This window comes from Podarcis cretensis (genome assembly GCF_951804945.1).
Source record: "Podarcis cretensis genome assembly, chromosome: 8".
NCBI lineage: Eukaryota > Metazoa > Chordata > Lepidosauria > Squamata > Lacertidae > Podarcis > Podarcis cretensis.
This window is the reverse complement of record NC_137177.1, coordinates 94,116,107-94,141,970: the sequence shown is the minus strand read 5'-3', so window position 1 is coordinate 94,141,970 and position 25,864 is coordinate 94,116,107. Positions and strand designations below refer to the sequence as shown.

The 25,864-nt window shown below is 42.4% G+C and overlaps 2 long non-coding RNA genes across 3 annotated transcripts; one reads left to right on the top strand and one right to left on the bottom strand.

The window, feature by feature from the left end:
* Positions 1 to 940: 940 nt before the first annotated feature.
* Positions 941 to 23,800, bottom strand: LOC307223192. Of its 2 annotated transcripts, none has more exons than XR_013842020.1 (4): positions 23,712 to 23,800; positions 17,706 to 17,785; positions 1,784 to 1,947; positions 941 to 1,436 (listed from the first exon to the last, which is right to left on the bottom strand). It is a non-coding gene; the product is annotated as an uncharacterized lncRNA (long non-coding RNA). The 2 variants fall into 2 exon arrangements; XR_013842021.1 differs by lacking the exon at positions 23,712 to 23,800 and adding an exon at positions 23,423 to 23,521.
* On the top strand, positions 18,518 to 23,882 carry LOC307223197. The gene is made up of 3 exons (XR_013842026.1): positions 18,518 to 18,649; positions 21,582 to 21,723; positions 23,735 to 23,882. It is a non-coding gene; the product is annotated as an uncharacterized lncRNA (long non-coding RNA).
* The last annotated feature ends 1,982 nt before the right edge of the window (positions 23,883 to 25,864 follow it).

Genomic DNA, 25,864 nt, shown 5'->3' with positions numbered 1-25,864 from the left:
AAAGATTTCCTTTTCCAGACTTTAGAACTTTCACACACACACACACACACACACACACACACTTAAAAATGGTATTTGATGGTTAAAAAGATAATCATATGGAGCTTTAAAAGCAGGGTGTTTTTTTCTTTAAAAAATGAGCAGCCCATATTAAGTATGGGGAATGACTAAGGCCAGCAACTGAAGCAAACTTCAATTTTCTGGTAATTTTAACAGTCATTCAAATTGCAGAACTAGGATTCTGCAACAACAGCTCATGCCACAGCTTTGGAATCCATTATCCGTTCTCAGAATATAGGAAGCTGCCATATCAGAATTATTAGTCAACCCAAATAAAAATTGCCAACACTGACTTGCTCTTCAGGCAAAAAAAGATTCCCATAGAGATGCTGGGGATTGAATCTGGGATCTTTAGCTTGCAAACACAGTGAGCTACAACACTTCTGCCTCTTTTTATATCCTCACTGTGGTAGGTATCTGAATCCTTCCCCCCCCCTAAAATAAACAACTTATTAATATTGAACAAAACTATTAAACTTGTTTGCCCAGTACTCTGGATACAAATATTGTAAGCAGAACTGACAATAAGCTGCTTGAAGTAGATTAAAAAAAGAGAGAACAAGAGCAGGAGGCAGCTTTCTTTCTTTTTATATGTTCCCCCTTCCCCATTTTGTATGCATAAAGATGTCCATACTCCCCCAATTCCTGTTCTTGTTTCAGACCTTACTTGTACTTATCCTAAGGTTACCAGATGTCCCTGTTTTCCAGGGACAGTCCCCAAATCAGTCCCCTGACAAAATCCATCTATTTAATAGGAAGTTGAAAAGTGTCCCCGGATTCATTGAAAAAATCTGGTAACCTTAACTTATCCCCCTTTCCCAACTGTCTCACTGGCGCAGCTTACTTCACAATTTTATTTCAGAAAGCAGCAGAAGCAGAGTGACACGTCAGACTTTATTGTCCTCAGACCATATAGGAGGTCTCAGGACCCCAGGTCTTAGGCAATTAAAGCAAATGGTGCACAAATGGTTCAGTCTCAGTTCCCTGTTAGAACTGATCAGGAACCCTAAATGCCCTCCCTCCAACTGGCCTTTAGAATACTTGAGAAAACACAAAACTCTTTTCTCTATGCGTGCAAATATCCATGTCAATTTATAATAAAATATCTGTTTTTCTGTAACTAGTTTCAATACCCACTCTCTTAGAAGATGTGATGAGTTATAACTCTTCCTTCTTGAGTCTTGTACAGAATGCGATCTTTCCAAAATGTGTTCATGAGAAATTGTGGGGAAATTTTACGATTTTGAACAGCATTTGCATATCCTCTTGTATTTGATCCACTGCAAGTAGATAGCTCCTTTTCATGATGCTGCTTTTAACTGTTCTGTGGAGGCAGATTTTCATATTTCCTAAAACTAGAATTAGGGAAAGAGCCCCTAAAATAAATAAGAAGAACATGAGAATAGAAATGACTGGACAAGTAAGTAAGTAGTAGTAGCAGCAGCAGTAATCATCATCATATACCCCACCCATCCCAGCCACTGTGGGCGGCTTACAGCACATAAAAAATTGTAAAACATTAGACAATAATATTTTTTTATACAGGGTTGCCTTCAGATTTTGGTTAACCAAGGTGGTTCCCTCCAAATGTTGTTGGACTATCCCATGATAACTGAGGCTGACAGTCCAACATCATCTGGAGTAAACCACACTGGCTACCCCCGTCCTATGCTGTATTTTGCTATGGTTATTGGGCATGTGGGGGAAAGGGTGTTTCTTATACCTTGAAATACTTTCACAATAGGTTTATACAGCTCTGGGATCTTCCTCTCAAACATTGGTCTGAGGTTCTCTTTCAACTTGTTGTAGTTCTTTTTCAGTTCTTGTTGATATTCCCTTTGGTCAGCAGTAATCAGGTATTTATTTTTCTCCACTGCTTCACCACATCTGTTCCCCAAAAATGAAGAAAACAATTTTGTTGATTAATATAACCACACAGTATTGGACCATGTGCATCTTGTAATAAAGTTTGGCTGGGACTGAACTTGAAGTTCAGTCAAGACTTTTTAGTCTTGTTACTAGGATCAATTTAGTGTTCAATGGGACAATAGAATCATAGAATCATAGAATCATAGAGTTGGAAGAGACCACAAGGGCCATCGAGTCCAACCCCCTTCCAAGCAGGAAACACCATCAGAGCACTCCTGACATATGGTTGTTAAGCCTCTGCTTAAAGACCTCCAAAGAAGGAGACTCCACCACACCCCTTGGCAGCAAATTCCACTGTCGAACAGCTCTTACTGTCAGGAAGTTCTTCCTAATATTTAGGTGGAATCTTCTTTCTTGTAGTTTGGAACCATTGCTCCGTGTCCACTTCTCTGGAGCAGCAGAAAACAACCTTTCTCCCTCCTCTATGTGACATCCTTTTATATATTTGAACATGGCTATCATATCACCCCTTAACCTCCTCTTCTCCAGGCTAAACATGCCCAGCTCCCTTAACCATTCCTCATAAGGCATCGTTTCCAGGCCTTTGACCATTTTGCTTTTTTAAAAAATATTTATTAAGATTTTACAAAAAAGATACATAGATAATAGAAAGTGTCAGGGACTCAGCGGGAGCGCAGGGAGGAGAAGAGATGGAGAGCGAGGGGGAGCAATCCGAGGGCAGCGTAGGAGAATATGACAGCAGTTCGAGAGATTCCATGAGCCTCTCCAGCGAATCGGAAGATTCACAGAAGGGGGCGCCGATGGGCAGGGCAAGGGGCGAGCCAAGGGGGACACCCCAGAAGCAAGGGGCCAGCGGGGACTCCCAGAGCAGCAGTTGGAAATCAGGAACAGCTTCCCCACCAGAGCGCAGTGGGGGGGAGGAGTTCCAGGTGTCAGAGCCCACATATGCACCACCAGCGAGAGAAGATGAGTCAGGGTTGGCCACGCCTCCATCGGAGAGCGAGTTAACGGTCAAGAGGAAAGTTGCAGGCTGGGCGCGCCAAGTTCAAAGGTACAGGCGAGCGGCACAGAAGGTAGCCCGGATAGGGAACCAGGTCCTAAAGCCCGCCGGAAGGAGGGGGAAGAATCATCAGGGTCAGCGTCAGAGGAGTCCAGGAAAGATGAGACCCTAGCGGGCAGGAGGGCCCAGAGGAGAAAGGAACTTAGGAAGAGGTGGAGCAAGGCGAGGGTCTTAAACTGGTGTGGAAGGGGAGGAGACTCAGACGGGACTTCGCCGATCTAAGGTCGAGACGTAGAGCTGCACGCTGCGGCTTTAAAATGGAAACTGAACTTCAATACAGACTTTTGTACATAACTACAGCCGAGCGTTGGTCCTCTGTGAGCTGGGACCTGGAGGCAGCTCTGACAGAAAGTATTTTTTTTAAAATAATATTTGTTAAAGATTTTCAAATATAACAAAAAAGAAGAAAAACATCCAATTTTAAGGCCCTATTTTCAATATCATCTTTCCAGGACTTCCCCCTACCCACCCCCTCTTATATTCCAGTTCTTTCAAATAGATTCAGCAAATTCTTACCCCAAATTTTAAAATTATTATCATTAACCCAATTTAAAAAAATATTTTCCCATCCCCTAAAATCGACCTGTTCCCTTCCATGAGTTCCCCTCTTTAATATAAGATACAGATTAACATAAAAAAATTAAAAAAAAGAATAAAATATAATTTAACACCCTTTGGATTCCAAATTTCCCTCCCCCCTTTCCCGGTTGCGTTCCCAAATCCATCAATATCTACTGTCTCCTGGAGCTCCCACATCCAAGCCATAATCCTTCACCAGTCCGCTTTGCCTTCTTTTTAATAGTCTTTACCGTCTTTTAATCATCTTTAATTTCAAATGTCCAATCTTGGAAGAGGTCTATCTTCCAACTTTGTCCAGTTCTTGTTATTCTTGTTGTTCTTGTTATTCCCTCTTCTCTTCCCCCCCCCCCTGCTCTCCTGCACAAATGTTCTAATTCCAAAAAGCTTGTAATTCCTCTACAGAGGCTTTGTTATTCAGGAACAAAACATTACGTCAAGTCCCTTCCATTCTTCAATAGATAAATCTATTGTCTCCTTTAGTGTGTAGACCTCTGTAGACAAAATAGTGTTCCATTTCTGCAGTTTCCCAGGAGATAAAAAGTCCAATTCAAATTCCATGCCAGTGATACTTGTAATAACCCACAGCTCCTCTAGAGGGAATATAGTAACTCAGTTTCATTCCCGATCTCACCCACCAGTCAAAGTAACTTATTATTCCTTGTTTTAAACAGTTTATATCCAATTTATAACAAATGTAACTAGCAAAGTCCTCGTAACAAAGTTCTCTTTTTGTTCTTCAGTTTTGGCAGCTCCTTTGACAGCTGTCAAAACCTCTATTTCTCCTCTCCAGGCGCTCTCACGGATCGCTCCCGGGGTTTCCGGGGGGGGGGGTTGTATTTTAATTCACATTCCACTCTTCTCCTCCAGCCCAGCTTATAATTTTCCATGGCGAAATTAATAACTTTATCAAAAAAAAAAAGGTTGCACTCGATCTTAGTTGTCAGGTCCTTTGCTTTAGCTCCTCTACAACAGGGGGGAGGTTGACTTCCTTTTTATACTTCCCCCGCTCGCTGCGAATTTAAGAAAAAATTTATTCCCCTTTTCACTCCAAGTTCCAATTACTCACGGGTTATTCTTTTAAGTCCAGACTTTCAATGGAAGAAGTCAGCGCTCTCCGCCAAATGGCATGCGGCTTCGCTCGGCAGGGGAAGCGGAGGACTCACAGCACCACCCCCCGTCACCCGCTCCGCAGCCTTTAAAAAGGCTCCTTCGCGTGGTCGGGGGGGGGGGGCAAACGGTGCCAGCCGAGTCACCATGCCCATGGGTTTCAGCGCCCATGGTTTTTGAGGGTCCCCGCGTCGCCGGCGCGGTAGAACCCAGCCCCTGCTGAGCAGACTCCCTCCGTAGCTCGGAGGGAGTCCGCCATTCGGCGATGGCGCCAACCCGGAAGTGTCTAGATAATAGAAAGTAAAGCAGACATACAACAAAAGAAAATACATCAAAAGAGAAAAAAGAAAACTGACCATAGAAGCATAAGAAAAAGAAGAAGAAAAAAACCCCAATTTTTAACTTCATAATTCTACAACCCTCTTTCTTGACTTCCTCACATCTCCCTTTTTTGTGTTCCCTTTTACACAATCGAGTTCAGCAAATCCTTACCCTCTTTCAGATCTCATTTATAATTATATGTTTCAGCCTATTATGTCTCCAATTTTTCTTCTCTTTTCAGATGAATTTTCAACTATTCTTAATAACTTAGCCCCTTGTGCCATTTTATATACATAATATTACTCTGGTCTTTTCCCCCTTTTCTTTTTAATCATTTTTGCATATTCCTTTTAACTATGTCACTAGTGCCATATTATCCTTAAATCCAACATCATTTTAACATTCAAACATTTTACAATGCTTCTGCAAGTAATCTTTAAACTTCTTCCAGTCCTCTTCCACCGACTCTTCTCCCAGGTCTCGGATTCTGCCAGTCATTTCTGCCAACTCCATATAGTCTATCACTTGCATCTGCCATTCTTCCAGGGTGGGCAAATCTTGCGACTTCCAGTGTTTTGCAATAAGTATTCTTGCTGCTGTTGTTGTGTACATAAAAAATGTTCTGTCTTTCTTTGACACCAATTGGCCGACAATGCCCAGGAGAAAGGCCTCTGGTTTCTTAAGGAAGGTATATTTAAATACCTTTTTCAGCTCATTATATATCATCTCCCAGAAAGCCTTAATCCTTGGGCATGTCCACCAAAGGTGAAAGAATGTACCCTCAGTTTCTTTACATTTCCAACATTTATTATCAGGCAAGTGATAAATTTTAGCAAGCTTGACTGGGGTCATGTACCACCTATAAATCATTTTCATAATATTCTCTTTTAAGGCATTGCATGCCGTAAACTTCATACCGGTGGTCCACAACTTTTCCCAGTCAGCAAACAAAATGTTATGACCAATGTCCTGTGCCCATTTAATCATAGCTGATTTGACCGTTTCATCCTGTGTATTCCATTTTAACAGCAAGTTATACATTCTTGACAGTATCTTAGTTTTCGGTTCTAACAGTTCTGTTTCCAATTTTGATTTTTCCACCTGAAAGCCTATTTTTTTATCCAATTTATAGGCCTCTCTAATTTGATAATAATGCAACCAATCTCGCACTTTATCTTTTAATTTCTCAAAACTCTGCAATTTCAATATATCTCCTTCTTGTTCTAATATCTCCCAATATTTCGGCCACTTAGCCTCCATATTGAGTCTTTTCAGAGCCTTAGCTTCCAAAGGTGACAACCACCTTGGGGTCTTGCTTTCCAGTAAGTCTTTGTATCTTGTCCAGACATTAAACACCACTTTCCTGACAATATTATTTTTGAATGCTCTATGGGCTTTAACTTTGTCATACCATAGATATGCATGCCACCCAAAAGCGTTATTAAAACCTTCTAAATCCAAAATGTCAGTGTTCTCAAGAAGCAGCCAATCTTTCAACCAGCAGAATGCTGCTGATTCATAGTGAAGCTTAATGTCTGGCAGGGCAAACCCACCTCTTTCCTTTGCATCAGTTAATATTTTAAATTTTATTCTGGGCTTTTTGCCCTGCCAGACAAATTTAGAGATGTCTCTCTGCCACTTCTTGAAACAATCCATCTTGTCCACAATCTGCAAAGTTTGAAAAAAAAATAACATTTTTGGCAATACATTCATCTTTATAGCTGCAATTCAACCCAACAAGGAAAGCTTCAATTTTGACCAAATTTCTAAATCTTTTTTAACTTCTGACCAACATTTCTCATAGTTATCTTTAAATAAATTCAAGTTTTTTGCAGTCATATTAATCCCTAGGTATTTCACTTTCTTAGCCACAATTAAACCTGTCTCATTCTGAAACCCTTCTTTTTCCATTGATGTTAAGTTTTTCTCTAAAACCTTAGTTTTTAGCTTGTTTAATTTAAATCCTGCCACTTGACCAAATTCTTGAATCAATCCTAAAACCCTTTTCGTATTAGATTCTGGCTCCTGTAATGTCAAAACCAGGTCATCTGCAAAGGCCTTCAATTTATATTGTTTGGCTCCGACCTGAATTCCTTTAATTAACCGATCCCTTCTAATCATGTTCAACAGCACCTCCAGGACCGAAATAAATAGTAATGGAGAGATAGGGCAGCCCTGACGTGTTCCCTTTTCTATCTTAAATTCTTCTGTCACCACATTGTTAACTATCAATTTTGCTTTTTGTTCTGAATAGATTGCATCTATACCATTTTCAAACCCCTGTCCCACTCCCATTCCCTTAAGATTTTTCTTCATAAACTTCCAAGAAATATTATCAAAGGCCTTCTCCGCATCAATAAAAATTAATACTGCTTTTGTATTAATATTCATTTGCAGCAACTCCAAAATGTCAATTATATTCCTTGTATTGTCGACTTCCGGTCGGCGCCAGCGCTTAATGGCGGTCCGAGCCTCGAGCTCCGAGGCAGGACTGCTTCGTTAGTTCGGGTCTTACCCGCTACGGCAAGCGGGGGACCCCTAAAATCACAGGCGCGGAGCCTGTGAACAAAGGAGATTCGGTGGGCACCTTTTGCGCCCCCCGGCACTGTGAGGGAGCCTTTTTAAAGGCTTCTGAGCGGCATCGGGGTAAGCGCGGTGCTGAGAGTCGTCACCCAGCTAGCGGAGTGAAGCCGCGTCGCCATGAGCGGAGAGCGCCGATTCCTTCCTGCAATTGGAATTCGACCACAGCACCCGTGAGTAAGATTGGAAAAGTAACGGGACATTAAATATGAAATTCGGCTGAAAACGGGAAAGGCATAAATTAAGGAAGTCTGCCTCCCCGGAACTGCAGAAGAGATAAGGCAACGAAAACCAAGCTGCATTTAAAGGGAACCTTTCTATTTTTTTAAGCTGTCAAACTGACATCGGACTTAAAACTTCCCCCCAGATTGGCAGGAGGAGGGGGGAAGGGACTGGAACGCTGTTAACCTGCTGGAAAACTATTGGAAAATTAAGATCTTCCATTGCCAAATTCCCCTGGGTCGGGCTGCCCAAATAAGGCACCGGGACGTGGACTGTCAAACTTTGAGAAGCGGGGGTTTGCTTGTAACAAAGTTACCGGACCTTAGAATAATTCTGTTGTATTTTGGCCACATAGAAGATAGAGACGTTACAGCTTGGATATCGGAAACTTTTGGCTACTGTTATACTTCCTTGCTTCTTTGTTTCTCTTTACCCCTGCCATTTGGATACAATTGAATGCTCCCTCTAGAGGGTCTCAAGTGAAACTGTTGCACTGGGAAAAGTAACAGTGGGATTTTCCACTTGGAAATCAACTCTGTGAAAACGACCTTGAGGATATGAGTGCCCCTACAGAAGAGATAGTAACAAGGCTGAAAGCAAAACAATCTCACAAGAAAAGGGGCTCTATATCAGGAACTGTCTCAGCTGCACAGGAAAAAACACCAGCTTCCATGGATCCTATGACTCAGGCACTACTTAAAATAAATCAATCCCTGGAAGCACTGACAAAGCTATCGACAGAGAACTCTAAAAAATTAACTGAGTTGACAACAAGATTGGATGTGAATACAGCTAGTGTTAAATCTAACACAGATTCTATAAATAGATTAATTCAGGAAAATTCAGAAACACGAAAGATTGCAGAAAGTGCAAAAACAACGGCTGAAGAGACAAGGGAAAAGTTTGGGCCTATTATTAAAAAAGTGAATGAGCATGATGCAGCCCTCTCCTTACTGGAACTTCAACGTAAAGAGAAGAACTTAAAACTTAGATTGGTGCCTGAAGGGGAAGGGGACAACCTTGTGAAATTTCTTACAGAGAACATTATAACTTTTTGGCAGGAGGAATGGGAGGAAGAGGATGAACTTGAGATAACATCAGCTTTTCGATTGGGTAGAAAGCAGGATAAAAAACCAAGGGATTGTCTAATTACACTGAGATCAAAAGAAGAAAGAGATAAAATATTGAATCTGCATTATCAGAAGGCATTGGTGATCCAAAATTGTCAGATACAGATTTTTAAAGACATCCCTAAATACATTTTAGAGGTGAGAACATATTATAAAAGCCTAGCAGATCTGCTGAAGAAAAACACCATACCATTCAGATGGGAGTTTCCACAAGGATTGTCCTTTAACTTTAAAGGAAGGAAGATTAAAATAAAAACAATTCAGGACAAAGAACAATTTCTGGAGAGATACCTGGAAGATTTGCAGAAAGGAACCGTGGAGGAGAGGGAACCGCCTGATATAGCAAATTTGTCATTTGGACTTTTACCACCACCATCGGAGGAAGAGCAGAAGCTTGGAGCAGTTGGAGGAACAGCTACTTAAATACTTAAATACAAAATGTCTCTGCAACTCCTTAGTTGGAACTGTAACGGTTTGAACCTTCCTCGGAAAAGACGACAGGTTTTTCACATTTTGAAGAAAGAACAATTAGATATAATATGTTTGCAAGAAACCCATATTGCCAGGATACACAGGAAATTACTGATAAATAAGAGACTTGGTCAAGAATTTATCTCATCAGACAAAGTAAAGAAAAGAGGTGTGGTGATCTATGCAAAGGAAAAGCTGGTTCCAAAATTGATATTTAAAGATGAACAAGGAAGATACCTGGCAATTGAAATACAAATCCAAGGAGAAAAGATACTAATTGTGGGAGTTTATGCCCCAAATGAAGGGAAGGCCGAATTCTTCAGGAAGTTGCATGAGACATTAGTTGACTTTTTAGATTATAAAATCCTAATGATGGGAGATATGAATGGAGTTGTCTCAACAAATATGGACAAAGCACAGAGACAAGTGATTTCAAAAGAAGGGAGACTACCAAAGATCTTTTTCGAAATGACTGAAACAATGGACTTGATTGATATTTGGAGAACAAAGAATCCTCTAGAGAGGGAGGGAACTTTCTTCTCTGAAGCAAAAATGACATGGACAAGAATAGACCAAATTTGGATTTCTAGCAGTCTGGCGCCAAGAACAAAAAAAGTAGAAATATGTCCAAAAACGTGCTCCGACCATAACGCGGTGAAGATGGAGATGAAACTAACAACAACTGGATCCTTTAGATGGAGAATGAATGACACCCTATTTAAGGATGAAGAGATCCATAAGAAGGCCCTTAAAACATTAAAAGATTACTTTGAGATCAACAGGAAAACAGATGTGGAAAAAAGAATAATCTGGGACGCAAGTAAAGCCGTGATGCGAGGTTTCCTAATTCAACAAAATTCTATAAAGAGGAAGCAACAAAATGAGAAGAAGGAAAAAATTTTAGAAAAAATAAAAGAAGGAGAGAAGAAGTTGAGGTCTAAACCAAAGTCCCATGAGATTTTGAGAGAAATAAAGTTTTATCAGATGCAGTACATGGAGCTTATGAACCAACAAATAGAATGGAAGATAAAGCAAATGAGACAAAGAACTTTTGAATCAGCGGATAAATGTGGGAAACTTCTGTCATGGCAACTAAAAAAAGGCAGAAAATGAATACTGTAACAAGTTTAGAAATGGATGGAAAAATTATCCACAAACCTAATGAGATCAACAATTGTTTTCAAAGTTTTTTTAAGAAATTGTATGCACAAGGGCCAATCAACGAACAAGAAATAGAAGAATTCATCAGAAAATACGGCCTACCAAAAATTTCAGAACAAAGTAAAAGGATCTTAAATGAGGAAATAACAGAACAAGAAATAGAGGGTGCCATTCAAAACATGAAATTGGGAAAATCACCAGGACCAGATGGCCTGACGGCCAAATACTACAAAATGCTGAAAGAATGGCTGATACAACCATTGAAGGAAGTTTGCAATGAAATTTTGAAGGGGAAAAAGGCACCTGAATCGTGGAAAGAGGCTTTTATCTCACTTATACCGAAGACAGAGACTGAGAAGAACCAGGTTAAAAACTACCGCCCTATATCTTTACTCAATGTGGATTACAAAATTTTTGCAGACATTTTGGCAAAAAGATTGAAAAGAGTGTTAGCAGAAGAGATTCATAAGGACCAAACAGGCTTTCTCCCAGGTAGACATATGTCAGACAATGTGAGAAACATTATAGACATTTTGGAGCTGCTGGACGTTGATATTAACAGGAAAGTAGTTTTGATTTTTGTGGACGCGGAGAAAGCCTTTGACAACATTTGTTGGACCTTTATGAAAAAGAATCTCCAAGGGATGGGGGTAGGCCAAGGTTTTGAAAACGGTATAGGTGCAATATATTCTCAACAAAAGGCCAAATTAATTGTAAATAACGTGGTAACAGAAGAAATACCTATAGAAAAAGGTACACGACAGGGTTGCCCAATATCCCCTTTGCTTTTTATATCAGTCCTGGAGGTTTTGTTAAACATGATCAGAAAGGACCAGTTGGTTAAAGGAGTTCAGGTCGGAGTTAGACATTACAAATTAAGAGCATTTGCAGACGATCTGGTATTGACTCTGCAACAGCCAGACACTAGTACTAAAAGAGTATTAGAACTAATTGATATATTTGGTCGAGTAGCAGGTTTTAAATTGAATAGACAAAAAACGAAAGTGTTGGAAAAAAACTTAACAATGGAAGAAAGAGAGAGTTTTCAGAATGAAACAGGCTTGGAAATAACAAAAAGGGTAAAGTACCTGGGGGTAAACTTAACATCCAAGAATGTGAACTTATTTAAGGATAATTATGAAAAATGTTGGTCAGAAGTTAAAAAGGATCTGGAAATATGGTCAAGGTTGAAACTTTCCTTGTTAGGCCGAATTGCTACTATTAAGATGAATGTATTGCCTAGAATGCTGTTTTTATTCCAGACGTTACAGATTGTGGACAAGATGGACTGTTTCAAGAAGTGGCAGAAAGACATATCAAAATTTGTCTGGCAGGGCAAAAAGCCCAGAATTAAATTTAAGATTTTAACTGATGCAAAGGATAGAGGGGGGTTTGCCCTGCCGGACTTAAGACTTTATTATGAATCAGCAGCTTTCTGCTGGTTGAAACACTGGCTACTTCTTGAGAACACTGACATTTTGGATCTGGAAGGGTACGACAATAGTTTTGGTTGGCATGCATACTTATGGTATGACAAGGTAAAGGTGTATAAAAGCTTTAAAAACCATATTGTAAGGAAAGCATTGTATAACGTTTGGATTAGATACAAAGATTTGTTGGAAAGTAAAACCCCCAGGTGGGTGTCACCAATGGAAGCTAGGGAAGTAAAAAAACTTAACATGGATTCTAAATGGCCAAAATATCATGAGATTTTAGAATATGATGGCGAAAGGGTGAAACTTCAGAGTTATGAGAAACTAAAGCCTAAGGTTCGAGACTGGTTGCATTATCATCAGATAAATGAGACGTTTAAACAGGACAGGAAAATAGGATTTCAGAAAGAGAAGTCAAAACTAGAAACAGAATTGTTGGAACCCAATACTAAGAACTTATCAAAAATGTATAACTTGCTGTTAAAATGGAATACACAGGATGAAATGGTGAAATCAGCTATGATTAAATGGGCACAAGATATCGGTCATGATATTATGTTTGCTGACTGGGAACAGTTATGGACCACCGGTATTAAATTTACTGCATGTAATGCCTTAAAAGAAAATATTATGAAAATGATCTACCGATGGTACATGACCCCAGTCAAGCTTGTAAAAATATATCATTTGCCTAATAATAAGTGTTGGAAATGTAATGAGACTGAAGGCACTTTTTACCACCTTTGGTGGACCTGCCCAAAGGTTAAAGCTTTCTGGGAAATGATCTATAATGAAATTAAGAAGGTCCTTAAGTGGACCTTTCCTAAGAAACCAGAGGCTTTCCTCTTGGGCATGGTGGGCCAAATGGTGTCAAGGAAGGATAGGACTTTCTTTATGTATGCCACTACAGCAGCAAGAATTCTACTGGCAAAGTATTGGAAGACGCAAGAACTACCTACTCTGGAAGAATGGCAAACAAAGGTGATTGACTTTATGGGACTGGCCGAGATGACGGGCAGAATCCGGGACCAGGGGAAAGGGACAATGGAAGAGGACTGGAAGAAATTTAAAATATATCTTAAAAATAATTGTAAAATTGAGGAATGCTAAGATGTCAGGGGGTAAGAAGTAAAGAATTGCAGCAGTAAATAAAAAACTTAAGAAATTCTTGATGAAAGGGAATTAAGACAATGGACCTAAGGGTTGCTAAAGAATTATTAAATAAGGATGCAGGGTTGGGGAGGTATGGGGAAGTCAAAGAAAAAAGGGCATGAACCGATGAGCTTGAAGTTATACTGTTTTATATTGTTCTTTATTATTTGTGTGGAAAATTAATAAAAATTATTATAAAAAAAAAATATATATATTCCTTGTATTGTCAGACAAATGTCTGCCTGGTAGAAAGCCTGCCTGATCCTTATGTATTACTTCAGTTAACACTCTTTTTAATCTATTGGCTAAAATATCTGCAAAAATTTTGAAATCCACATTTAAAAGGGAGATGGGACGGTAGTTCTTAAGTTGTGTCTTTTCAGATTCTGTTTTCGGTATAAGTGTGATGAAAGCTTCTTTCCACGACTCCGGCGCCTTCTTCCCCTCCATAATTTCATTACAGACCTCCTTTAGTGGTTGAATTAAATAGTCTTTCAAAGTCCTATCGTACTTGGAGGTTAGCCCGTCGGGCCCTGGAGATTTGCCCAGTTGCATATTCTGAATGGCACCTTCAATCTCCTGTTCTGTAATTTTATAGTTCAACATTATCTTATTTTCTTGAGATATTTTTTGTAATCCATTAGTTCTTAAAAACTGGTCTATATCAGTCTCTTTCTGTGGCCCTTGAGTATAAAGTTGTTTAAAGTATCTCTGGAAGCACTTTCTAATCTCCACCGGATTCTGAATATTTTCCCCTTCAATCTCAAGATTTGTAATCGTATTTAACTTCTGTCTTTTTTTCAACTGCCACGCTAATAATTTTCCACATTTATTAGCTGATTCAAAAGTCTTTTGTCTCATTTGTTTAATTTTCCACTCTACTTCCTGATTTATCAGTTTCATATATTGTACTTGATATAATTTAATTTCTCTCAGAATCTCTTGTGACTTTGGTTTCGATCTTAATTTCTTCTCTCCTTCTTTTATTTTCTCCAAAATTTTGTCTTTTTTCTCATTTTGAGATCTCTTTTTTATTACATTCTGTTGTATCAAGAACCCTTTCATGACTGCTTTGCTTGCGTCCCAGATTACTCTTTTTTCAACCGTGGTTTTCAAATTTACTTCAAAATAATCTCTCAAGGTCTTTTGGGCCTTCTTGACAATCTCTTGATCTCTTAATAAGGTGTCATTCATCCTCCATCTGAAGGAACCGATAGATGTTAGTTTCATTTCCATCTTTCCAGCATTATGGTCGGAGCAAGTTTTTGGGCAGATTTCCACCTTTTTTATCTTAGGTGCCAGTCCTCTAGTTATCCATATTTGGTCAATTCTAGTCCATGTCATTTTGGCTTCAGAGAAGAACATCCCTTCTCTACCTAGGGGATTTTTAGTTCTCCAAATGTCAATCAAATCCATATTGTCAGTCAGTTCAAAAAAAGTTTTCGGTAGTCTGCCCTCTTTTGTTACAATCTGTTTTTGTGCTTTATCCATGTTCGTAGATACCACTCCGTTCATATCTCCCATCATAATGATGTTATTGTAGTCCATATATTCCAACATTGTCTCATGCAACTGCTTGTAAAATTCCGATTTCCCCTCATTTGGTGCGTAAATTCCTAAAATCAAAAATTTTTCTCCTTGGGTTTGAATTTCAATTGCCAAAATTCTTCCTTGCTCATCTTTAAAAAGAAATTTTGGTGATAGGCTTTCTTTTGCATAAATAACAACTCCTCTCTTCTTTACTTTATCTGATGAAATAAATTCTTGACCTAGTCTTTTGTTAATTAAAACTTTTCTGTGGAGCCTAATCACATGTGTTTCCTGTAGACAAATTAAGTCCAATTGTTCCTTTTTTAATAAATGAAAAATTTTCCTCCTCTTCTCAGGGGAGTTCAAACCATGAATGTTCCAACTTAATAGTTGCAGGGACATGTTGAAGTAGTTCTATTTTCCTCCTACTGCTCCCAAAAGTTCTTCCTCCTTTGACGGTGGTATCGCTTTCCCAGGCTCGTCAAGTCCCAAGGGTGTAAGTGCAGAACTTAATGGTCCAGATCTTAAGGCTCTTAATTCTTCCTCAGTCCCTTTCTGAAGGTCTTCTCCGTAGTCACTCAAAAACTTTTCCTTGTCTTCAGCAGATTTGATTTAAACTTTTTTCCCTTTTTTCCCCTGGGGGAACTCCCATCTAAAGACAATTCTGTTACTTCTCAATAATGTCACTAAATCTCCGTAGTTAGATCTGAGTTCAAGTAAGTGTTTCGGGATGTCCTTGTAAATTTCCACCCTTGAATCTTTGATCTCTAAGGTCTTCTGAAAGTGCGCACTCAGTATCTTATCTCTTTCTTCCTTCGTTCTGAGAGAGATCAGACAGTCTCTCAACTTGATCTTCCTCCCTCCCTTTCCAAGTCTGAATGCACTTACAATCTTAAAGTCTTTATCCTCTTCCAGAGACCAAAATTCTGCAAATTCCTGTGTCAAATACTCAATTAAGTCCTCCTTTTCAATTTCTGGTACTGACCTAATTCTGAGGTTATTTTCCCTATTTTTTAATTCTATCATAGACAGAAGTGCCTGATGTTCACCAATCTGTTTACGCATAGGTTTAATTTCTTCTTGCACAGCCTCTACTTTCTGTTTGGCCTCCTCAGCCGTTTTACGATTTAATGTCATGTCTTCCAATAATTTCCCAATAGATCGAGCATTTAAACTGACTTGCTGAGTCAAATTATTAATACTGACTGTATTTTGGTCAATTTTAGTTGATTGTTCAGTCACTTGCTTACTTACGCCATCCAATTTTTCAAAAATTTTATTTAACACTGAGGTAAAGTCCCCTCCTGTGGCCATTCCTTCAGGCCTGGTTTGATCTAAATCTTCCTCTTGTGCCACAGGGACAGTGGGAACAGATGATCTGTGTAGCTGTGAAATTATACTAGGCTGCTGTATTTTGGCTTTAGCTGATCTTGTCTTCCCACTCATCCCACTTCTGTCTATGAGCCAAGGTCAGTCCCACGATCTGCTTTTCCCATGGAAAATCCCCAAGTCCAAAGATGGAGAAATCCCCCAGTAGTTGTACAGCTTCAATACTCCACTAGAGGGACACTGTGTTTATCTTAAAAAGTCACTATTTGTAAAGTCTTTCCCAAATTACAAGGTGTCCCTTAAAAGTTTACAACAGTAGCAGAAAACCTTCCAAGTCCTTTAACTTTTGCAGAGTTAGTCATAGAAAAGTTACAATGTCTCCAAAAAGTGTGAGTTACAATATGACAGTTCAAGCAGCCTGACAGTTCTGATAGTTTGGCAGCCCGATCGCCGGGAGTTCAAAGTATTTTTGTAAATCCAGAAATGAAGAGGTAAGAGTCAAGTTTTCCCTCTTCCACCTCAATTTAGTTGAGGTGGAATCTTCTATTTGATGTTCAGATTTAGTTCTTTTAAAGTCACAGTTTCCAAAGCATAAGTAAATTACGCGTCGTTGCTTTAAATCTTTAAACAGAGCCGGGAGACGGACTTCCTGGTTGCGCCTCCTGCTTCAGTGCCAAATTAAGCTGTATTTAATCCCCGGTTCATTAGACTTCACCTACTCACGGGTAGTTGTTTTTTAGCCGAATAGTCCCAGGAAAAAGGTCAGCGCTCACCGACAGCAGCTTTGCGGCTTCACCCCACAGAAAAAGCGATCGACTCACAGCACCGCGCCAACCCCGTCACGCTCCGGAGCCCCTTACGGAGTCCCTTTGCAATTTCGGGGGGCGCTAATGGTGCCCGCCGAGTCCCACGGCCACAGGCTATCGCTGCCTGTGGTTTTCCAGCAAGGGTCTCCGCTTCGCCGTAGCGGACGACCCGTTTCTGCGGAGCTTCCCCTTCACAAAGAGAAGGGGACTGCCATTGCCGTTCGCACCGGCTCCGGAAGTGAGGCCTTTGACCATTTTGGTTGCCCTCCTCTGGACACGTTCCAGTTTGTCAGTGTCCTTCTTGAACTGTGGTGCCCAGAACTGGACACAGTACTCCAGGTGAGGTCTGACCAGAGCAGAATACAGTGGCACTATTACTTCCCTTGATCTAGATGCAATACTCCTATTGATGCAGCCCAGAATTGCATTGGCTTTTTTAGCTGCCGCGTCACACTGTTGGCTCATGTCAAGTTTGCGGTCAACCAAGACTCCTAGATCCTTTTCGCATGTACTGCTCTCAAGCCAGGTGTCACCCATCTTGTATTTGTGCCTCTCATTTTTTTTGCCCAAGTGCAATACTTTACATTTCTCCCTGTTAAAATTCATCTTGTTTGTTTTGGCCCAGTTCTCTAATCTGTCAAGGTCGTTTTGAAGTGTGATCCTGTCCTCTGGGGTGTTAGCCCCCCCTCCCAGTTTGGTGTCATCTGCAAATTTGATCAGAATAATTTCACCAGAGGCTGCATTACATGCTACAGTGGGGATTGTGTAATTTGTTCATATCTTTGCTGTGAAGCCAGCTAACGCCTAAGAATGTGCCGACATAGATTTAGTGTAATTGCAATTTTAACAGATTTTACTTTGCCACTTTACTCACCTTAACTTGTTGTGATGTCGAAAAAGTTTTAGATCCTCTGGAATTTCAGCCAGGAGCACTTGAGCTACTTCTAGTGGTCCCTTATGGAAGAACATAAAATTGTATTACATAAAGCATATTTCTTGAGGAAAGGATGATCAGGTATCAACCAGATCAGGCATCAACCAGAATTACTATCATGTGAAACCCAATAAATGGCAAAACAGTAATCTAGTCAGATATCAGGAAGACACAACTTTCAGGGCAACTCAGTTGCAACAGGAGGGAGTAGGAGAGGAATTCAGTGGGACAGTACAGTGGTACCTCGGGTTACATATGCTTCAGGTTAAATACGCTTCAGGTTACAGACTCTGCTAACCCAGAAATAGTACCTCAGGTTAAGAATTTTGCTTTAGGATGAGAACAGAAATCAGCAGGAGGCCCCATTAGCTAAAGTGGTGCTTCAGGTTAAGAACAGTTTCAGGTTCTTAAACGGACCTCCGGAACAAATTAAGTGCGTAACCAGAGGTACCACTGTACTCTAAAACAGGAATTGGTAAGAAAATGGTAGCAACCTTTGGACACTCAGCTTTCTCTGACCCTTGAGAGGGAAATCTGGGAATCAAAGTATTACAGGATGATTGGGCTGCAGTTTTCATGTTTGGGCCTAAGAAGTCACTGGGATTAGTGACAAGGAAATGTCAGACTGATTTCCATTAATAGGTGCATGAGTGTGCATGTGCACATGCCATTTTAATGTTTTGCTTTTGCTGCTAGCATGCAGAGAGAAGAAAAAAAGAAGAATCAACAGTATTCTGACAATATATCTTGAAGCACCATCTGCAGCATTTTGGGATCTGGTAGCACCTGTCTGGTGGCAACAGCCAGTTCAAGCGTTTTCTCTTGCATGTATTCAATAGCTACTTCAATTGGCATCATAACAAACTGTAATTACAGAGGGACAGGTAGGTTGCAACTCTTTAACATAGAAACGTCAGTTGGCACAAGGATGATAAGCTTGTGGTCATCTTCTGAGGGTTGTTTTTTAGCCAAAAGTAGATAGCATGGTCTTGCCCCTCTCTGCCTCTTGATAAAAGACTGGCAAAAAAGTGAGAGGAAGTTAAATGAACCACTCCCATCAGATAGCATAAATGAAACAGGAGGGGAAGAAGGGTAGGGAAAGCAGAAATGACAATGTTAAGAGTGTCCAGTCCCGCATGCTGTAGCTCAGTTTTTTGAGATTTAATATTCATTTGGTCTCAACGTGGATGATCCCATTGACTCTTGTATGATTCCTGCACATTTTGTTTTAGTTCTATTACTTTGGAAGCAGACATTACTTTTGAATGACATCGATTCTAGTTTTGATGGGGAAAGCATGCATTGTAGTCAATATGGCCCCCCTCTTATACTGCTCGCTCAGTTTTCCTCGTGGGCGTCCATCCTGAGCTAAAGGGGTGGTATACATAAATCGTCAGAGGTTGAAATTTTTCTCAAAATTGGTCACTCTGTCTTTCATCTCATAGTTATCAAAATAGAGTTCCACAAAGGTAATTTGTATGTAGGCCTGGAAAGACGGGGAAGTGGAAAAATCTTTTATATGTAAGCTTATGTCAATAAAAATTATTTAAGCATGAAGCTGAACCTGCAACTGAGAAACACATTATGCTGCTCACACAACAAACTTAAGATGATCTGTTTAGATGGAAGAATGAAGGTACCCTTCTACAAACAGTCCCTATAAGCAAAGAAGCTTGAAGTGCTGGCTTGCCGCTTGATTTTCCCTATGGCACCCTAGTCATTTGTGCCCCAAACTGAGAGCAAGCAAGGCAACTGTTTCCAGTGGGAGCTTGTCTTTCCAAAGCCAAATCAAACTGCAACTGCCAGGGCTAAATGCTCTAAAGCTGATTTGCACAAGCTCTGCTTATTGGAGGAGGTTGGAGGACTACCTGAGGACAGCACCCTACACTGCAACCCTGGTTTCTTCTCCCCCTCATTATAAAAATCTTGTGTGGTTAAGTGAAGATAAGGAGTTTGAGGCAAACAACAGAAGATAAAAGGTTTTGCCAGGAATGACTGGACAATAACCTCTGTCAGCTGGGACAGTTTATAGGAGCCAGGACTTCTTTATTATATACAAGCAGAGAAGAACGAGTGTAGCCAGGACGTGTGCACTGCACTGGGCATCCAAGAGGCTAGCTACTCCGCTGCCTCTGACAAGTGTGATATACATGTAAACCATGAGCTATATGTGGGAACTAAGACATGTACCCAGTCCATACATGCAACAGATGCAACAGACACTGGCACACATGTCTGTGACCTATTGTCTCATTTTCTTGTCATTTGAACTATGCTGCATATGCCTTTCACATATGTATAAGTGTGTTGCAATTGTGTTTATAGTATGCTTTTGTCACACACATTACAAACATGATAGTGTGATGGATTATATTTCACCCATGCTCCTTTGAAATCTTGCATCTATGCATAAGAAATTCAAATAATTTTGCCTTTGGTTGATAAAATCTTTTGCAAGTTTTTCAGGGGGAAATTGTTGCAGTGAAACATTGTTGAGCTTTGTGGAAAATGTCTATTTCCCTAAGAACTTGCCAACACGAACCAAAATTGACCTACTGAATATCCCAGGAACTTTGGCTGACAACTGATGTGGTAAAATGTGAAAAGCAAGTGATGTTTTTCTGTGAGTTTAGCTGGCAGCTTAATTTTCACTACTTCATAGAAATCAGGAGATCTACATTTGAAAACATAAAATAAAACAAACATATGTAGCAGTATTAAGGCCAAGAAGTGGAATTCCAACTTGATCAAGGAGGTGGAGAGGAGCCTGTGAACCTGCAGCCTTCTCCTGGCTTTTTAAGCACTATGCAGTCATGGTACCTACACTGTACCTTCATCAGCCACCTCTGAGGATTTCAGTGTCACTATTTTGTTCAAAAAATCTTTGGTGGATCAGAAGAACAACTTTATTGGATCAATTTCACCACTCCTTTTGCAGAAATATTTGCTATTCAGGAAGACAGATTCATGCACCTTGTTCACCAACACAACCAGCTCCACCAAACTACTCAATATCCATCACGAAGATTCTCCATCAAGCAGTTTCCAAGTGCCCCTGCCTGCCTTTGCGATGGCACTGAGGACTGCGGCGATGTGAGCGCCTGCAGTCGGGGGGGGGGGCATTTGAGGCTGGGGTGAAGTTGGTGGCATTCGGGGAGGGCAGCTTCCCTCTCTCACTCCCGCTCCCCTTCGTTGTGGGCAGTGGGCAGGCCCAATCTGCAGCAGCAGGCAGTCTTCCTTCCCTCTGTTTCTCACAGAGCGAGGGCAGGGGGACTGGAAGGGGAAGAAAGGGCGGAAGAGGTGCCACCGCCATGTTGGGTGAGGACCGGACAGAGGCACCACCGGAGGAGAGGCAGGCGGACCTGAAGGGGGTGGAGGGCGGAAGTGACGCCAGCACTGCCACGTTGGACGAGGATAGGGGGCAGTTTCTGGAAGTTCCTTGTGGCTCAAACAGTTTTCTCTGCAGATTTAAGACAGCTATTAGGTTTTAAGGCATCTTAGTTTCTATACTCCTGTGCATGGAAAGCACTAAGATGCAACACACGGACTAAGCTGCATCCTCATGTCTGTGGATGCAGATTCCAAATCACAGCCTGCTAGATTTGTAACCTCATTTTTTAACTTCAGCAGCTCTATTTCCTTCCTGTTCCATGGTATTTTTCTTCCTCATCTTCAACTGCATTTGTATTTGTTGATGCCTCTCCTTTCTTTTCCTTACTCTTAACTAAAAGGGTATTGCAATTTCTCCCCCTCAAAAAGAAAACATAACTTTTCTGTTTCACTGTTGCCTCCTCACTTCAAATACTTTTTACACAGGGTTTCTCTTTGTCGGCAACCATGACAAACCAGGGACGCACAAGAAGTTGTCACACTTCTTCACCAACTCAGTCCTGCAGTGCTGTAGTTGCTGCCACCACCTCTCCACTTATTCCTGCAGCCACAGATGGGAGGGAACCAGGTATGCAGGAAAACAATTACTTTTTAAAAGGTCCCCCAATCAATGCCTCGGCACTTCTCAATGCAAGTTGCACCTTTGGAGTGTAAAGGCACCATGTATTTTCTCTGAACTTCTCCCAGTCGCCAAAAGAGTGCGCTGGTCACTTACAACACCAACCCTAAACTCCCAGGAGACCAAATGCCAACCATCTAGGCATGTGGGGGATCCTCAAACCCAGAGGTAGGCAACCACACACTCCATGGTCCAATTGGGAATAAAAGGTAGGGAGAAAGAATACAAAACAAAAACAAAAAACCTGGACACTGTAAACTCAATCTTCCCTAAACTCAACACTCACTGTTCCAGTTTACTCACATAAAATCAGAAAAGCTGGTCAGCTTCGTCATGGCTCCATGGCTTGTTGGGAGGGGAATGGAGCTGCAAGAAGCAGCTGAGCATTTTAAAGGCTCTTTTCCCACTCATGGGAGGGGAGAGCCTTGGTTCTTTCTCCTCGCCTTCCTCAGTTGTTGTTGTTTAGTCATTTAGTCGTGTCCGACTCTTCGTGACCCCCTGGACCAGAGCAACGCCAGACACTCCTGTCTTCCACTGCCTCCCGCAGTTTGGTCAAACTCATGCTGGTAGCTTCGCAAACATTATCCAACCATCTCGTCCTCTGTCGCCCCCTTCTCCTTGTGCCCTCCATCTTTCCCAACGTCAGGGTCTTTTCCAGGGAGTCTTCTCTTCTCATGAGGTGGCCAAAGTATTGGAGCTTCAGCTTCACGATCTGTCCTTCCAGTTAAGTACCCACTTTGCATATGAATAGGCTTGGCAGGAGATGGTGGGCAGCTCAGCCCCCTCCTTCACCATCTTTGACAAAACAGAAGAACTGAGGAGGAGAGCTTGAAAATAAGAGGGGCATGCCTGGCTGGGGGGTGGGCGGGAGACGCAGAGTTCCCCCTCCACGCTTGCCATGCAGGGGCTCTTGTTAAACGGACCTTTGGAAAGCCCTCAAGGGCTGTTTCTGTACAGCTACTTTGCTGTACAGCCTCTGGGCGCGGAGGCTCCACTCTGCTCTCCTGACTTATACTGATGGACAGAACTCTTCTCTGCCGGTTTTCTGAAACTCTCTCTGCTGCCATGGAGCCTGAGGGCTTCGAGCTTTCTGGACGGGGCGAGAGCGACAATGGGTGCTAGTGCTGCCTGGAGCTCGTTGGAGACGAATTGAGAAATCGCAGTGGACGGCTCGCCTTGAACGTCTGTGCAAGTGTATCTAATTTTCTCTTTTTCACATTAAAAATCCATTGTGGAAAAAACAAGGGGACTAGAACTGCAGGTCTGTGTGCAACTGTATTTGTATTTTGTTACTACTTTTTTATGGGGCCTCGGGTAGCGCAGCGCCTCCTTCGCCCCCCACAGCTGAGGGAAAAGCAAGGCGAATAGAGGCGCCTCAAACTCTTATCGATCCACACACCCGACACCCTCCCGCCGCCCACCTCCCGGGTCTCGCCCAGGCAGCTGGCGGAGGAGAGGAAGTTGGGACGGAGTGAGGAAGACCGGGGCCCGGGCAGCGACGGCACGCGTCGAGTCTGGCGGCCGTGCTGAAGAGACCCACCAGGCAGCCCAGCCTCGAGCGAGGGAGCGCCCAGGCCTTCTCTCGCCCCACCCCCTCCGGCCGCCGCTTGCTTCCTTGGCTGCTGCTTCCCTATCTCCCCTCACAAACCCGGTTTCCGCTTCAGCACTGCCCACTAAGGAGGGATTGAAAGGGAGAAGGGCCGCCTTTCTCGGCGCTCCCTCGTGGATATGGCGGGGTTGGGAGGGGGAGAAGCAGCCCACTCGCCGGGTCCCGCGGTGATCGGGCCCGCTCCCCCCCCCCCCCCGTACAAGAAGGCGGCCCGCCGGCAGCTAGCAGGGTGCCTCTTCTGTGAGGAGCGCGGTGGCGGCGGGCAGGGAGGGCGGTCGGCACGTCATAATACTGTAATAATAATAATGGTGATGATAATAAAGCCCGCCTCCTCTTCTTCCCCCCTGGTAGGATGGAATCCGCTGCCGAGCCCACCCGCAGCCCGCCAAACTCTGGCGCCAAGCAAGGTAATGGCGGTGGGGGCAGATGCCGTGTTGAGGGCAAAGGGAGTCGAGCTGAGGCGAGACGGGCAAAAGAGGAGGAGCCATGGGGGGTGGGGGGTGGAAATAAATATTTAACTAACTGACCAATTGTGCCCCAAAAGCAGAACTGCTGTGTCTCTGACCTTTGACCCTCTAACCAACAACTAGACCACTCTTTCAGGACCTTGTTTACTCCAACCCGTTTGTCCGGTTGTTTGTGCGGTCTTAACCCTAACCACTAACCCTGGTGGCCTTCTGGCTGAGAAATGTTCTCCCTAAAGATACCTGCCTAATGCTTACATTGGCTTTTTGTGCCCCCATGCATTTTAACATGTTCCTTAAAAAGAAAACTTAATTCTGAGACTGATTATTATTTTAATTTCTATCTTGACAGCATTTGCATATTATATTTTAAGGAGAGTGTTACACTTTGTAACAATCTCTTACTGCTCGGAAATGTCTTCTAATGGTTTAGCCAAAATCTGCTTCCTTGCAATTTCCACCCATCAGTTATAGTGTGATGTGTGCAGAAATGCTTGAATGAAGAATTGCACACACACACATGGGCCCGGGATAATATGAAAGCATTTTGCAAGTGAATTTGCAGGTGGTGGTGATGTAAGGACTTCCACTTTATTATGTGCAGAGATGCATTGGTCAGTAGCGTTTACTTCTCCTTTTCAACAAAATTGCTGGTTTGTAAATTTTTAAGTTTCATCTTGGAAGAAAAGTGAATCACAGTTGTGATAGGAATTTTATGGTCTTAGATATATGGTAATGTTCATAACCACACATACATAGATCAACAAAGGAAGGCCAACCTGGAACCATTTTGATTCCTAAACTGACCAAATGTTTTCTCTGCAAGGTCAAACTGGAAAAGTCTCCCCATTGTCTCTTTCCTCACAAATCCTGTCTTAAGGACACATTTAAGATATGAACAGGGTGTGACCCTGTGACCTGGCCCAGGAAATAAGTATTTTACCACTACAAAAGACTGGCCAGGCTCCCCAGGCAATCCAATCAAGTAACCTGCCAGACAGGAGATAAACAAGGACAAGAGAAAAACAACTGTCAGAGCTGCCTCTAGGTCCCAGCTCACAGAGGACCAACGCTAGGCTGTAGTTATGTACAAAAGTCTTTATTGAGGTTCAGTTTCCATTTTAAAGCCGCAGCGCGCAGCTCTACGTCTCAACCCTAGACCGGCGAAGTCCCGTCTGAGTCTCCGCCCCTTCCACACCAGTATAACACTCTCGCTTTGCTCCACCTCTTCCTAAGTTCCTTTCTCCTCTGGGCCCTCCTGCCCGCTAGGGTTTCATCCTTTCTGGACTCCTCTGACGCTGACCCTGATGATTCTTCCCCCTCCTTCCGGCGGGCTTTAGGACCTGGTTCCCTATCCGGGCTACCTTCTGTGCCGCTCGCCTGTACCTTTGAACTTGGCGCGCGCGCCCAGCCTGCAACTTTCCTCTTGACCGTTCCCTCGCTCTCCGATGGAGGCGTGGCCACCCCTGACTCATCTTCTCTCGCTGGTGGTGCATATGTGGGCTCTGATACCTGGGACTCCTCCCCCCCACTACGCTCTGGTGGGGAAGCTGGTCCTGATTTCCAACTGCTGCTCTGGGAGTCCCCGCTGGCCCCTTGTTTCTGGGGTGTCCCCCTTGGGTCCCCCCTTGCCCTGCCCATCGGCGCCCCCTTCTGTGAATCTTCCGATTCGCTGGAGAGGCTCACGGAATCTATCGGGCTGCTGTCATCCTCTCCTACGCTGCCCTCGGATTGCTCCCCCTCGCTCTCCATCTCCTCTCCTCCCTGCGCTCCCGCTGAGTCCCTGACAACAACATTTAAATTTCTGTGATGTAGGTGGGATGTATCTGAGGGGTGGTCTTAGGTTACACCCCTTCTGTGATGTATGCATAATGTTTCTGGGGGTGGTCTTGATCTAGAGGATGGGAATTTCAAAAGTCTTTTATAAGCCCTTGCACAGCATTTTTGTGGGTCCTCTTTCTCTCCTGCGTGTGAGGGGAGCACCCTGTTGCAACAGATCAATAAAGATCAAGCTTAC